This window comes from Drosophila willistoni, assembly GCF_018902025.1.
Source record: "Drosophila willistoni isolate 14030-0811.24 chromosome XL unlocalized genomic scaffold, UCI_dwil_1.1 Seg141, whole genome shotgun sequence".
NCBI lineage: Eukaryota > Metazoa > Arthropoda > Insecta > Diptera > Drosophilidae > Drosophila > Drosophila willistoni.
This window is the reverse complement of record NW_025814052.1, coordinates 853,746-868,592: the sequence shown is the minus strand read 5'-3', so window position 1 is coordinate 868,592 and position 14,847 is coordinate 853,746. Positions and strand designations below refer to the sequence as shown.

Sequence of the window (14,847 nt, the reverse complement as noted above, 5' to 3'; positions counted from 1 at the left end):
TACTAATGTTACAAGTGTTGCTCTTGTAGTTGTTGTTGCCGCTGCCGACGCTGCAACTTGCCGGCTTTTGCTCCTCAGCTGCTGCTGCTGCTGCTTCTGCAACTTCTCCGTCGTCGTTTTCGCGCTCGTTGTTGTTGTTGTTGATATTAAGGTAACGGCTGAAGTTGAAGCTGAGGACGTAGACGTTCTTGCAGATTATAATGAGGCCGCTGCTGCTGTTGTTGTTGTTATTGTTGTTGTTGTTACTGTTGTTTATGTTGCAGCAGACGCAGACGCAGGCGTGCATTTTGGGTTTTTTATTTGTTGTAATAAAAAAAGATATTTCAAATCCTGACCTAAGCAAGGATTTTTTATATCTTTCGCTTACTCTCTCTAGCTCTTTCTTTTCTTGTTCTCTCTTTCTCTCTCGCTTTCGTTTGTGGAAGAGTGTGTTGTTGTTGTTGTAGTAGAAGAATTTTTTTTGTTGTTACTGTTATTGTTGGAGTTGTTGGTTATTATTATTATTATTATTGTTGTAGTTGTTGTTGGGGATGTTTAATAATTAATGTTGTTTGTTCTAACTGCATTTTGGCGGCTTGTTTTCCCCTCAGCTTGTTTTCACTTTTTCCTTTAGATTTTTTTTTATTTTTACTTTTTATTTTGTTTTAGCGTTTTGTTTTGGTATCCAATACAACAACCAAAAAAAAAAAAAAAAAATTAGAACAACAAAAACCCACACAAAATATTAATGCAAATTCACATGTTGGCTGTTGTTGTTGCAGTTGCAAATGCTTCTTGCAGTTGTTGTTTCTGCTGCTTTTGCCACTGCTGGTGTTGTTGCTGCTGTTGATGTTGTCGTTGTTATTTCTGCAGTTGTTATTTTTGCTGCTCTTGTCTTAAACATTGCACATTAACTGTAAATTTAAAAAGAAACATTTGAAAATTTTTGTACGTTTTCTTTTATTATTTTGTTTGATAATTTTTCCCGTTTGTTATTTTGTTGTATTATTATTATTATTATTTTTTTTTTTATTATTAAGCCGCCTCTTGGCTGCTGGCACTAACTAGCCACTCGTTCGATTTTGGCCAACTCGTTACAATTTTTTTCGTTTTTTTCTGGTCTACTACGTGTTTTCTCTTGCTCTTGCTGCTCGCCAGGAACGACACAAAAAATTATTGTATTGAAATTAAAAAATTTCTATAGAAAATATAGAATCAAAATTCTAGAAAAAATCTAGAAAATTTTTTCAATTTAATTCAATTTTTTGTTGATTTTTATTACAGATCTCTGATTTAAAATAAAATTTTTCATTTTTTTGGGGGGATTTTTTGTATTTGCTTCCGCATTGGCGCATATGAAATTCATTTAAACTTTTAGTGATCGAGCCAGACAGAGACGGCTATTTGCCACTACAAAAAAAAATTATAAAAAAAAATTGGGGGTCTCGTCATGCTGACAAACGACACATACATCCAAATACACTGAAACGCACACACACACACACACACGTACACAAGCTCCCACGAATTAAAGCGAGTTGGGGCGCGTTTTATTCTACTATACAAATATACTAGCGAGTAAAAGAGAGCTAGTACGCTCTCACGCTCTCATTCAGTTTAGTTGTATTGGTGACTGTGTGCGAGTGTGTGTGTCGGTGTGCATGCCTGTGTGTCCATTTGGCCTAACGAGTGCGAGGAGCATTGGAAAAAGAAAGAAAAACAGACGTCGGACGAACAGAAATTTTTTTTTCGTTTTTTATGTTGCTCTGCTCTGTGGCTCTGCTCGTCGTTTTCTTCTTCACGTCGTATCAAAGTTTTCTATTGCAGAAATTTTTTGTGTTGTGCGCCGAGCGTAGCATTTGAGTTTTTTAATTTTATTTTTAGTTTAATTGGGAAAAATCACAAAATTATTTCGCTTAAATGCGAAATTTTAAAAAATATTGAAAAAAATTTACAAAAATTTTCAGCACATTTCATAAATTTGTTAAATTTTTAAATTGAGAAAATTTGCACACACTTGCAATTTTGTATTTATTTTGAGATTTTTCTGTAATTTCGAATTTATACCATCGATTTTTCACATTTTTTATTAATTTTGTAGAATTTTTTAAAACTTTTTCGCAACACTAAAACAAAAAAAATTTTTTAGTCCGCTTGTGTTGCAGCAGAAAGTCAACTGATTTCGCGAACGAGTAGCAACAGAACTAGAAAGAAAGACTGAAGCTGAAACGACTGTGTGGCCAGACGACGACGACAACTACAACGACAACGGCAACACTAACGACAACGACACGCAGCAGAGCGGCGGCGAGTACTCTCGCGCTCAGTTCTCCGGCTCACCCTCTCTCTTACAATCAGAGTTGCTTGACAAGCGAGAGAGACCGCACACTGAGAGAGAGAGAGAGTGAGAGCAGCGCACTGTGCAAAGCAAGTGTAGAAAAAATTTAATTTTTCTACCGCTCTTTGAGAGATTCAACTAGAGAGCGTGTACATATGGCGGGCCAGATAACACAAATTCAACGAGTTATAGAGATGAACAATATTTCCTTTCAAGAATACATATATGCACATATATCAAAATGTACAATTTGTTTTTTAATTTTGAAAATTCTAATTGTGATAAATACAAATTTTTAGAAGGATTAATAAAAAAAAAATTAAAAGCAGATACAAAACGATGCCAAATCGAGTTTTATATCTTCGTTCATTTAAACGACTACGTGAACATGTAATAATAGAAAAATGTAATATAACACAACATGCCAATTTGTAATATTCGACAAGTTAGATAGATTTGTTATTACTGTACCGTCTACTTCTATATATATAGCTTAGACCGAAAGTAAATCAAGTTTCTTATAAAGTTTTAAAGTCGAAATGAAGACAATTTTTGAGCAACTAAATATTTTTTGTTAATTTTTGCTGGACTGAATGAAAAACTGAACAAATTTAAATAACTGCCTTTGGTCAGCATTATCTAATGCAAAATATATCATAGCGCTGTTAAACATAATAACACTATCCGATTTTTGCGAGGTTTATGATTTTATCAATTATATTAAATATTTCAGATACTTTAAAATTAATTTACATAGTACTATAGATTATATTTTGTAACAGGTCAAGCAGTGACTAATTTCAATAAAATACTCGTGACCGCTTAACAACTATGACTTGCTCATCTCTATAACTCGCTGCTATCGTGTTATCTGGCCCGCCATATGTACACGCTCTATCTGTGTGCTTCTCTCGCTCCCATTGACACCGCTCACACACGCACACATACACGCACACGGCGAAACTGAGTTTTTTCTACACACCACAGGAAAAAAAATGCAATTTAGAAGTCGGTTTTTGTCAGATTCATATGAAAATAAATTTTTATAAATATATATATATTTTATTTTATTAACCTGCACTGTAAATTGGACTCAATAATATTTAGTTAATGTTTAATGATTACAGATGACTCATGAAAAATAATTAAAGATTTTTTCGCGCGCGTTTTTTCTTTCTCCTTTTTGTTTCTCTGTCGGACCACGCATGCGACGGCAACGGCAACGGAGACGGCGGTTCAGCTTATTTATTTACAATTTTTTTTTTGTTATAGCGGCTGCTGCTTGGCTTTGTTTGCTGCAGGCGCACAGTAAGGGAAAGAGAGCAAGAGAAAAAGCGCAGACAGAGAGGAGAGAGTGCAATTGAAACACACACATACACACGCACACATATGCGGCCACATGTCGACATGGAAATGAGGGAGATAGCTGCATCCACAATATGGCAAACTCGGCTAATACTTGCCATGGGAGTAAGTGGGATAGGTGAGCAAAACGAACGAGACCGCTACAGCGAGTGTTAAAATGCCCCAAGAGAGAAACCAATACAGAGAGAGGAAAAGAGAGTGCGAGTTATCAAGAGAGTGGTAGTGGCTGAGTTGGAGAGAGAGTAATAAAAATCATTTTCCGTCGTAAACGTTTTGAGAACGCTGAAAGAAGAAATGCTAAACAACAATTTTCTGTTTTAAATTGTTTAATGCCGAAAGAAAATATTATTTATTTGATTCCTTTTTTTTATATTTTTAATTAGAATAGCTAATTTCAAATTCTTACAATGTATATATTCATGTATGTATACATACATAGATATGTACATATGTATGTATGTACATATGTTCATCCATGCATCAGTGTTGGGGTTTTAGCATTTTTACTGCTAAATCTAGCATTTGGCTTTTTTAATTTCCAAAATCAAAAAGATTTTAACTTGGAAATGTCGAATTTTGACAAAATTTGTATTAAACTTTAGGCCCTAAATTGCACAAATCGATAGTCACTAATAATAAAAATAATTTTTTAACCAAACAAACAAATAAAGAAAGTCAAAACCAATTTAGCCGGACTATCGTTATTATCGGGAGATTATGTACATACCTACAGCATTTATGAATTCTGATAATGGGAATCTTTAAAACAGATTTTGTGCAAAATATGAAATACATCAATTACATATTATTTTCCGCTTACAGATTTTCAAAATTACCGTATCAAGTTGATGTCAATGAAAGGAAATGGAATGACGTATGGATCTAGACGAAATCAATAGCCGGATGACCATAAATATAAAAGTGTACTCAACTTCTACAATAGTATATCCGAATCATATTTACAAGTTTTCATGATCAACTTGAAATCTTATTAGAAACTATAACAGACCTTGCTCAACACTTGAGCGCTTGATTTGAACTTCACACTTATTAAATTATTTTGTAATTGTTAATTATTTAATTTAGGAAATATTTATTTAGAAAAACATTTTGAATGCCAAAATGAATTGTTAATTTTTTCAAATTTGTAAAACTATACGAAAGAGAAGCAAGGTTACTATAAACTTGAAGCGCCTGTGTCAGAATAGTGTGCAATATATGGAGCAATATGTCATTTACGAGAATTTTAAATATATATTCTGGCGCATCTTAAACTCACTTATCGTATGAGCCAAATTTAACTATCGATATGTATGTATCGAAGTCATATCGATAATTAAGCCGCTCATTTTGAGCGAGTTGTATGTTGGTCGCGCCACTGGGCATTTTAGTGTTTGCATTTTCCCGTTGGAGGCGACAGCGAGCATACACACGCTTAAGCGACACCTAGCGTTATGATTTGTTTCCTCACCATGGTTCAAATATTTGCTTAAAATTTATTTTACTTAATAAATTTCTATTTTTTCAGCTATCCTTGACAAACTATAAAGCTAGAATCCAATGATTTTATAAAAATTTTAAGGTTTGAAAATAATTTTTAACAGAAATAATTAAAGAATTTAAAAATAAAAATTGTCTAATTTCTCCATCAAACAATTTAAAAAATTACAGAAAGGTTTTTGTTTGTTTCTATTTGCTTTTTGCTGAAAAGTGTGCCCAATGGGATCAAATTATAAACAAATCAATCTGATCAACAGGTTCTACATATATCAACGAACATCTGTTTTGAAAAGTTGAGCAAAACAAAAAGGGGCGTAGCCCATCCTCCTTTTTTAATTGTCTAATTTATATTGGAAAAACTCGAAAACTGGTCGACAGATTGCGCAATAGGCAAAGGGATCAGAAGGCGGCATCGGCGGCGTTCGGTCGGTCGGTCGGTCGGTCGATCGGTCAATAGCCTTTCCAAAGAAATTTTTGTTCTAATCGAGCGGCAATGATGCAAAAAAAACAACAAGAGAAAAATATAACCAATAGCAATAAATTTCAATTTCAATAATAAATAGAATACAGCGTGTGTCGCATGTTCCACAAAAAATAAGAAAGAGAGAAAAGAAAGAGAGTGAGAGGGAGAGAGAGAGAGAGAACACGATGATGATGATGATGAAGAAGACAACGATCCAAAAGGGATCCGCGAACCAAGATATTCGATATGAAATTGAAATCTTGAAAATCTTTGGTTTCCCCCCGTTGCATTTTGCACTAGAAAATGTCATCAGCCTCAGATCTGGGATAGATAGATAGAGAGAGGAACAGAAAAGACCGAGGACAGGGGACAGGAGGACCGCAAAACTGTGTGCCGAAACAAGAGTAATTCTAACACTTCTCTGGAAATCACTTAACAAAACTGTAGCGCACACACTTGTGCGCTCGAACAGGAGCAGGAGCAGACCGACCAAAAGGACGAAAGAAGAGAAGGGCCCGACATACAACCCATAAATGGGGTGTCGAAATGATCATCAGTTGGGCGCCCCGTGGCGGTGGCTTCTTCTGATCTTGCCCTTGCCCTTGCCCTCACCCTGTAACCCGCACGCCCCGCTGTGCAAGGAAAATGAAACCAACATAAAAACAGTGGCAAGTTGATGCTATGGGAAAATTGTCCTTCTCTCTCTCTCTCTCTCTCTCTCTCTCTCTCTCTCTCTCTCTCTCTCTCACCCACACTTTATTTGTAATATTTTATTATTGTTATTTTGCGAAAGGAACTTTGGGCCATAACAAAAGAGCCTTAATTAGTCCAAAGAATTGCAAATAAAAAAATGAACACAGAGAGAGAGAGAGACAGAGAGAGAGAGAGAGAGAGTAGTAAAACTACATACCGATCCGTTCCGATCCGATCCGATCCGATCCGCACTATACGCACTCCCCACCGCTGTTCTTTTCAGTGGCCAAAAAGGTATTTGAACCTTGCCGCTTCTGACGATCGTTCGCTGATCTTTTGTTTTGTCGCCTTTTGTCGATTGCCGCTGACACAAAATTCAGGTGGATTTTCTTGTATTTCATTTACTCGATTTGTCCTATTAAAAAAAAAAGTTGATTAATATTAATATTATTAGAAGAACTTTGTCTTCAATGTGTCAACAATATTGCCTAAGGACTAATCAGGTGACTCCCGTAAAGACGTCCAAGTTTTTGAATTACACAAATTTTTAATTTATTTTTGGGCTAAATATTGGAAAAAGGAAAAATTTGGCTAAATATTGCTCTTGAAAATGGGGAAATATTCAAATAAAACGCCCATATTATAAAATAAAGCAAACAAAATGAACAGAAAAATACAATGCACATGTTATTTAATTGACTTTTTATTGTTTAATAAATTCAATTTAAAAAATAAATAAAAAATTAAAAAATTTTCTCCACATTTTATATAAATTTTTTAGAAGTTTGTAAGAAACTTTACCCAATAACACAAGGAAATGGCCAGGGGAGGGCAGCTGCCCCCCTTACAATTTTGAATTTTTTACTTTATTTAAATTTTTTTTTTAAAGAATTTCTTCAATTTAATGTGAAATTTCGATTCATTTCATGCTAAAACCCTAATACTCCTTATTATTATTATTTTTAATCTGAAAAAGTTCGGTAGATTAATTTAAATACTTTTTTATTATCTGAAAAGATTATAAATTTCAACAAATTTATTTTCTCTTTGAATTTAAGTCACATACATAAATTGATTGAGACGAAAAATTTTATTTCAAACTTACATATTTTCTGTATTTTTATAAACCATCTAAAACTTTCTGTTGATGATATGAAAAATCTTCCTAAGAAACTTGAATAATATCTAAAATCTCTTTTGCTTCATCTAAAGTTAAGTGTTTTTAAGTATTTTGTTATTTGGAATTTAAATTAGTAGAAATAGAGGATAAAGTCTAAATGGTTCTCCTACTCGGGCCTTTGGAAATCTTTTAGACTCCAAACAAATTCTAATCTGATCCTGAATCTAGTAGGGTCTATAACTTGGCTATTTTTTATCCGATATTAATGAAATTCGGTGATCGGATAGATATTAATTGAATGTATAAAGGTATCAAATTTGATAGCCCTGGGAAAATATTCAAATCGAATGTTAACAATCACATAAATATCCCAGAAAAAATCGAATTTGTTTGTCGGTATTTCGGCGGGATTTTCGATTTTCTATATTTTGGTTATATTTTTCTTGATTTTCGTTCCAGATGTTGAGAGATTTTGGCGTATGATCTTTAAGATTAATTTCTAAATTTACCTTCTTCTTCTTCTGTTTCTGAGATTGTAATGCTCTTAAAAGTAAAATTTGCTTGCACTGAACAATTACAACCAATTTTTTACCATTGTCATTAAGATCGAGCGATGTATCTCAAAGCATTCTACAAAAAGATTTAAAAGAAATCTTTAGAAATCGATCTCTTAACATTTAAGAGTCAATATCATACTATAAAGTTGGACAATATTATAGCATATCCTTGTAGAGCTGTAAAGAAGGACCAAATGATATTGTTATTCCCTGTAGATGTACCAAATATGATCCTAATTTGATCTACTTGATGAAGACTGAATTAGATTCTTGTCGTCTACTAATCGATTCCGGTTCCGGGTTCAATTCGTGTGTTTCTCAAATGATAAACAACCGCCTCCGTGTTTGGTAAACTAGATCCGGATTGAATTCTCAATCCCATCCCCCAAAAGATTGTTGATTATCCCCGTGCGTGCCCACCAAACACACACACACACACACACACACACACATCTAAATCTCCATCTCCGTCTCATTCTGTTGCCCGGTCGATGGTTGATTCTACCTGATCCCTGATAGATTCACTCGGGGCATGGGTAGATCAGGGCAAGAGTTTGACTTCTGTGCCATTTAGCACAAACAAACGAGCAAAGCTTGGATTGAAAAACGATTTATTTTTTCTTCTTGGTGTTGCTTGGTGTTACGGCTTTCTCGGGGATTTCTGGGCAAAATGATATGCTAATCCTGGCAAAAAGGATTTACATACTTTCGCCGTACGAAGAGAGCTGTGACCTGAAGGGTATAATTTATGTCCAACTGAGCAGATTAAACTATGATCTCTTGGTGGTCTCGGATTAAACCGCACCGAACCGAGACCCGAATGGTTTCGACAGGGTTAACAGAGTGTGTTGGCCAAGATGGGCCATGGGCCTCTGTGTGGGGGCCATAAATGCATAATCCAAATTTTATGATCGCTTAGCAGGAAAAGTCAAAGGATCGTCTGCGGTAATCCGCAAGCAAAGACCAAGTTGTGCATCAATCTATATCGGATATCAGGTAGTAAATTTCAATTAAAGTTCTCGCACTATAGTTCTCTCTCTCTCTCTCTCTCTCACACACACACATACATATATCGATCTTAGTGGGTTAATCCGCAACCCGTTCCCCTCGGTCAACCTTTAACCCTTAACCTGGTAACCCGTTATGCAGCTTTATTTTAATTGGATTTATGGGGATTTTCGCATCTAAATCCTTTCACTGTCTGCAAATATTTTGGCCGCTCTTCTAGTGGCTTTCCAAGATTACCCCTTCTAATCTGTGGGTTTTTTCGCCAATTGACTTTGTCTCATCTCGGAGAGAAGTCAATATGGATTTGTTTCCGACTTTTCGCCGACTGACTTTTCCCCTTTTTCCAAATACAAATACAATCCCACAATCAAGTAATTTTAATTTTAACTAAATTTTTGCTTTAACAACAGATCTTTCTATATCTCAGCTGTGGTCTCAAAAGGTAACTGGAATTAATCCTCAAAGCTTTGGTGACTTTAGATTTTAATTCATTATCTAAATAATGAGTATATAAAGTCAATTATTTTACAGTTTTAGTAAAATTAACATGAGAACTCTTTTGTTACTTTCCATAAGTAAATAATTTTAAGCCCCAAAAGATTCATCTTGGGATCTTAATCTTAAGACAAACCCGATTTTTCTACTAACTACATAAAATGACCTTTCGAATGATCTAAGGTTTTTTCTACCCTTGGTCAGATGTTTGTAACTCACAGAAGGAGACGTTTCCGACCCCATAAAGTATATATATGAGAAGCTGAGTCGATATAGCCATGTCCGTCCGTCCGTCCGTCTGTGCAAATCAACTTCACGCCGAGCTATCGGGATGAAATTTGATATTTGAGCTACTTATAGCCCGGAGCAGATAAAGTATGAAAATTGTCAGGATCGGATCACTATATCATATAGCTCTAGAGGAAACATTTTCATAAAAATTGGAGTATCCCCATGAAATTTACTAATATAATAGTTTTAGATATAAAACATCAGATTCCGAAATTTCAATCAGATCGGAAAAATATAACACAAGTTACAGTCAATATAAATCGGCTCTACTACGTCACTGCTTGAAATCCACAGAGCAGCTGAGCACACGCATACACACACTGACGCAACGCTACGTAAACTGTATGTGTATGCATGTCAATCGCAGCATGCAGCACGAGGAAGAAGAAAAAAAAGGAATGGAAATGATATTTGGAAGGTTTTGTCTGTGCATTAATGAATTGATGATACTGACAAAGAGTTTGGAACGGGGTAACGACATATCTCCGCCGTTAGAAAAACGACATATCTCCGCGCGAAATTATGTCGTTTTTTTATCGGAAAAATGTACTGGGCGGAGATATGTCGTCGGAGATATGTATGTCGCTATGCCTTTGGAACATGTAAAAATATTATGGCCAAGGACTGCAAGGGTATATAAACTTCGGCACAGCCGATCTTTTTTTTTTGTGATTTTGATAAAAAAAAATAAAAAGTACTTTTGTGGATTAAGTGAAATTTGAATCAGGACCTTGGAATATTTACAAAATTATTAAATATAAATGATTTAGATAACAAAATCACAACAGTTCCTAAAAATGTTTCACTTTAAATGAAAGACGTGTTTATTATTTATTTAAGTCCCAGTTGTGCTTCTGGCCCAATTATGACATTATCAAATATTTTTGAAATGCGGTATTGAATGACAGTTTGAGCCCTGTAAATCATATTCATTAGACGTTCTGCAGTTGGAAACATCGTGTTGAAAAACTGTGAAACATGGACGACGATGAATAAAAATCGTTGTCATTTATGGCCATTGGAGGCCAGTTTCTTTTGTGTTTTTCATTGTTTTTGCCATTGGAGGGCCTTCATTATAAATAAACCATTAAATCACAACAATTCGTGTTACATTACTTTCATATTTTCTTATTTTCAGTGAAATTCTTAAAGTCACTCATAACTGGACTGCTTTTTTTTCGGCCTCCCCTACTTATTATTATTTTAAGCATAAGTGCTTATACTTATATTTATCTCAATTTTAAACCTATAATAACTAAATTAATCTATACTCTTACTAAAGTTCTATTTTAACTACCAGTTTAAAGGGCAGATACCAACATTAAGCTATTAAGCTTTACTTTAGGCGTTTTAATCCTCAGTTTAAGTTAGAAGTCTAAATTCGGTATTACTGGCCATTAAAGTTATTGGCGAAAAATAAATTATACTTTTCAGTCAATGAAACAACAAACTTCATTCACAAAAATTTTCAATTTTCTATACTTTTTCCTGTGTTTGGGAATATCCAAATCTTAAGAAATTTTTCAAGTGTTTGCCAGCAAATGGCAAATTCAATTCAAAAATCTGTTTCAAAATGTTTTTAGAAAACTTTAAACTCTGAACTTGTTGCTTAGAGGCTACAGCAAGTCGTCTTTCGGTCCATGTCCTTTCTTTTTAATGATTCACAACAAAAACAAAGCACAAATCATGCAGAATAAGGCGAAAGAATCAGTCAAGTATGTACGTCTAGAATTCGTTTTTCTACCATGACATGAGTTTTGTCTACCATATTCGTATTATTTTTGTATATTTTGTATATTTTCTATATTCTGCCTGAAGCGAAGACTACAAAAAGTTAAAAAAAGAATTTTCAAAATTCGATTCTTAAGTAAATTTGAATATAAGTAATCTATGTATATCCTTATACTTGTTCTTATCCTTATGAAGCATTAATAAACCCATTAAAATATATTATTTTCAGTATCTTTCAATTCAAAGTCTTAAATTTTGCATTTTTAATGAATTTGAAGTCTTCAACATTGCACAATAGTCTGAAATTGTTTACAACAAAACGGAAAGCTGTAAATTTTTGTTGTTTAAAAATGTCTAAAAGGCTTTTAAGAATGTTTTTTTAATTCCGATCTTGATTTTATTTATGATATTAATACTGTAAAAAAAAGTAGTAATAAAACAACAATCGGCAAACAATCTAAAATTTTTAAACTATTACTTTTTTATCCTGTTTAAGATAGAACATATCATTTGCTGCGTTGAACAAGGATAATGAGAAACGTTTCATTTAATAATAAGAATAAGAAAGTTAATGACAATGAATAAATATACAAATTTATATCCACTTTTAATAGAACAAACATAAAGATCTTTATTGTAAATATAAAACAGAATTGTAATAAAATCCCAATTAAGTACACTCGTGATGAAAATAATAGGTACACCCCTTAAAATTTAACTTTTTTGACTTTAGATTCGCACAACTTTTTTCCTATTAACTTGATCACAAAATTTTAAATGTACCTTTATTTATTGAACATTTGTTTATAAAAACTCATTAATTTGGAAAAGAAAAATAATTTTATTTAAAAGTTACAACAAAACAAAAAATGTAATTGCAGAATAATAACTACACTTTAATTGACTAAGTCAAATTTCGTTTTTTTTTTTGGTTTTTTGATTAATATCCAATGTATCCACCTTTATTTTACCGTTACTTTTTCCATCCAATTGGGTATGCTCTTAATCAAAGCTTGGCAGGACTCTATCGAAATCTTCTTTGACGCACTGTTGGGACTTTTTTCTGTTCCCGCCTGATTCTTTATCGATGAGATTCAGATCAAGAGACTCACTGGGCTTAGCGAGAATGTCCACTTTATTGACCTCTAACCAAGTTTTTCAAATTATATGTACAAAACCTATTATATCAAACCTAGCGCTACGATTATCTCTCAAAAACCTGGATTTGGATGAGCTTTCGCTTTTCCACAGAGCAGTGTTTTCCCCGACCTATTATATTTAAAAGTTTTGGATTTTTTTTAGTGCTAGTGCTTTTAAAATTGACTTCGATCCACGGACTGTAATTCATGAGTTTTTTTCAATGTAATTCTGCGAAATATGACGGTATTTTGGCATATACTGCAAGTGGTGCTATTTTTAGTTTCGGGTATTTTTTGAGTATTTGAAAAAAATCCCTGAAAAACTTTGAATACTTTGGATATTACTAAAATTTTTTTTTGTTTTCATTAGTAGTAAATATTGAAACATTCAAAAACGTATTCACATGTTCCTTGAGCCTTAAATTGAAGCCAAGAATCCCTTGAACACATAACCTCAGCAAGTGGTGCTATTTTTAAGTTCGCAACTGTATATAAATATATAAGGAATAAATGTAGAAATCTATGGGTTTTACTTTTAGAATAATATTAAACAGTATTTTGGTCGTTTAACATTTTCTAATGATAATTAGAAAATTTCTAGCCAAGAATTGAAAGAATTTCTCCTACAATTTGTAATTGATTTTCACTTGAAATCATTTCAAGTAGATATATAAGGGTAAATGAATGAATCTCAATCAATTTTAAGAACAAAATAGTTAAGTTTTCATAGACTTTAATGATCGGGATAAAGGCTCAAAAAGTGGGGTAAAGAAGAGAGGAGAAGAACAAGAAGAGAAAAACGAAAAGAAAATAAAATGCAATCACTTGGCCTATCTGTTGGCTTACACTTTTGATTTTATTACTTTGGCCCAAGAAGTGTTTGACCTAGTCAGTTGTAAAAGTGGGCGTACTTTGCTGCCAAATGGGCGTAGGGAGGAGCACATGGCTTGTTGCTGGGTGGTTGGCCCTTCTTAATGCTCTTGCTCTTGCTGCTGCTGCTGTTGTTGTTGTTATTGCTAATTGATTTTGGCCAAGGACAATGCATACAGAGAAGCTTCACTAGACAAGGGTAAGGATAATTCACATGCTGCAGGGGCAGACAGTCAAACAGTCAGACAAATTCTCAAGCCTCAAGTCAAGTCATAAATCTTTTGGATCCAAATTATATCTATATAGAATCGAGAGCAGACTTGTTGTTGGATGTTTGGGATCCTTAGGGTCTTGGGTCGGGCGATAAGATATATATAATAATTGTATCTTCCATTTCATTTTCATTATATTCCATCTCACTCATGCTCTTGCTGTCTCTCTGTCTGTCTCGCTCAGTCACATTAGTCATAAAAAAAATTGTCAGTTTCACATTGCGTATGCGTAATACAAAGATAAAAAACTACAAAAACAACTACAAAAAATGTGGAACTCAAACTCGGCTCAGCTCTTTAGTTCTTTGTCTCTCTTTTACATCTTGCTTCTTGCTTGTTGTTGTTGTTGTTGCTGCTGCTTTGTGGTGGTGTTTGGTTGACGCCCCTTTGAATACAGTTATTTCATTGGACCGCCACCACCGAAAAAAAAAAAATACAAATTTATTACTTATCATTGTATTTTATTGTATTAATATTGAAATGATTTTTCATTGAAAATTGCAATTCAAATTGAATGAAGAATTTAAAATACCCTTTAATAGACATTGTAGCTAATATATATGTAGATACTCTTTTTTTTGTTTAAATTTAGTACAAATACTTAGACTAACATCGTAATTAAATAACTAAATTCTCTAAATTATTGTCAATTTAGTTGTATGGAGTCATAAATTAAAAAGGTTTTTTTTTATATTTTTATTAATCATTCAAATTGAAAGTTCGAGATAAAAACTCACCAAAATTTCTTAATTACTTTTTTGCCCTACAATTTTCTATTGATTTCTATAATTATTAATATATGTATATATTAGGATACAAGTTTAAGAAAAACTTGTTTATCCTATTTATGGCATATTTGTGAGACTTGAACTTGATTTAAAGGCCCCAGTAACGTCAACTGGCAACTGGGCTAAGCCAAAGGACCAATGCGAGCGACAGAGAAAGGGGCACACACACTCACTTCAATACAGCAATGAGAGAGAGCACAAAACAATATTAAGACACAGAGACAGTGAGAGAGTGAGA

The 14,847-nt window shown here is 33.6% G+C and overlaps 2 long non-coding RNA genes across 3 annotated transcripts; one reads left to right on the top strand and one right to left on the bottom strand.

Annotated features, from left to right (window-relative positions):
* Nucleotides 1-865: 865 nt before the first annotated feature.
* Nucleotides 866-3,518, bottom strand: LOC124460445. Of its 2 annotated transcripts, none has more exons than XR_006954341.1 (2): nt 3,393-3,518; nt 866-893 (listed from the first exon to the last, which is right to left on the bottom strand). It is a non-coding gene; the product is annotated as an uncharacterized LOC124460445 (long non-coding RNA). The 2 variants fall into 2 exon arrangements; XR_006954340.1 differs by lacking the exon at nt 3,393-3,518 and adding an exon at nt 2,047-2,067.
* On the top strand, nt 3,242-4,756 carry LOC111519325. Its single transcript, XR_002724323.2, has 3 exons — nt 3,242-3,325; nt 3,590-3,800; nt 4,505-4,756. It is a non-coding gene; the product is annotated as an uncharacterized LOC111519325 (long non-coding RNA).
* Nucleotides 4,757-14,847: the final 10,091 nt, after the last annotated feature.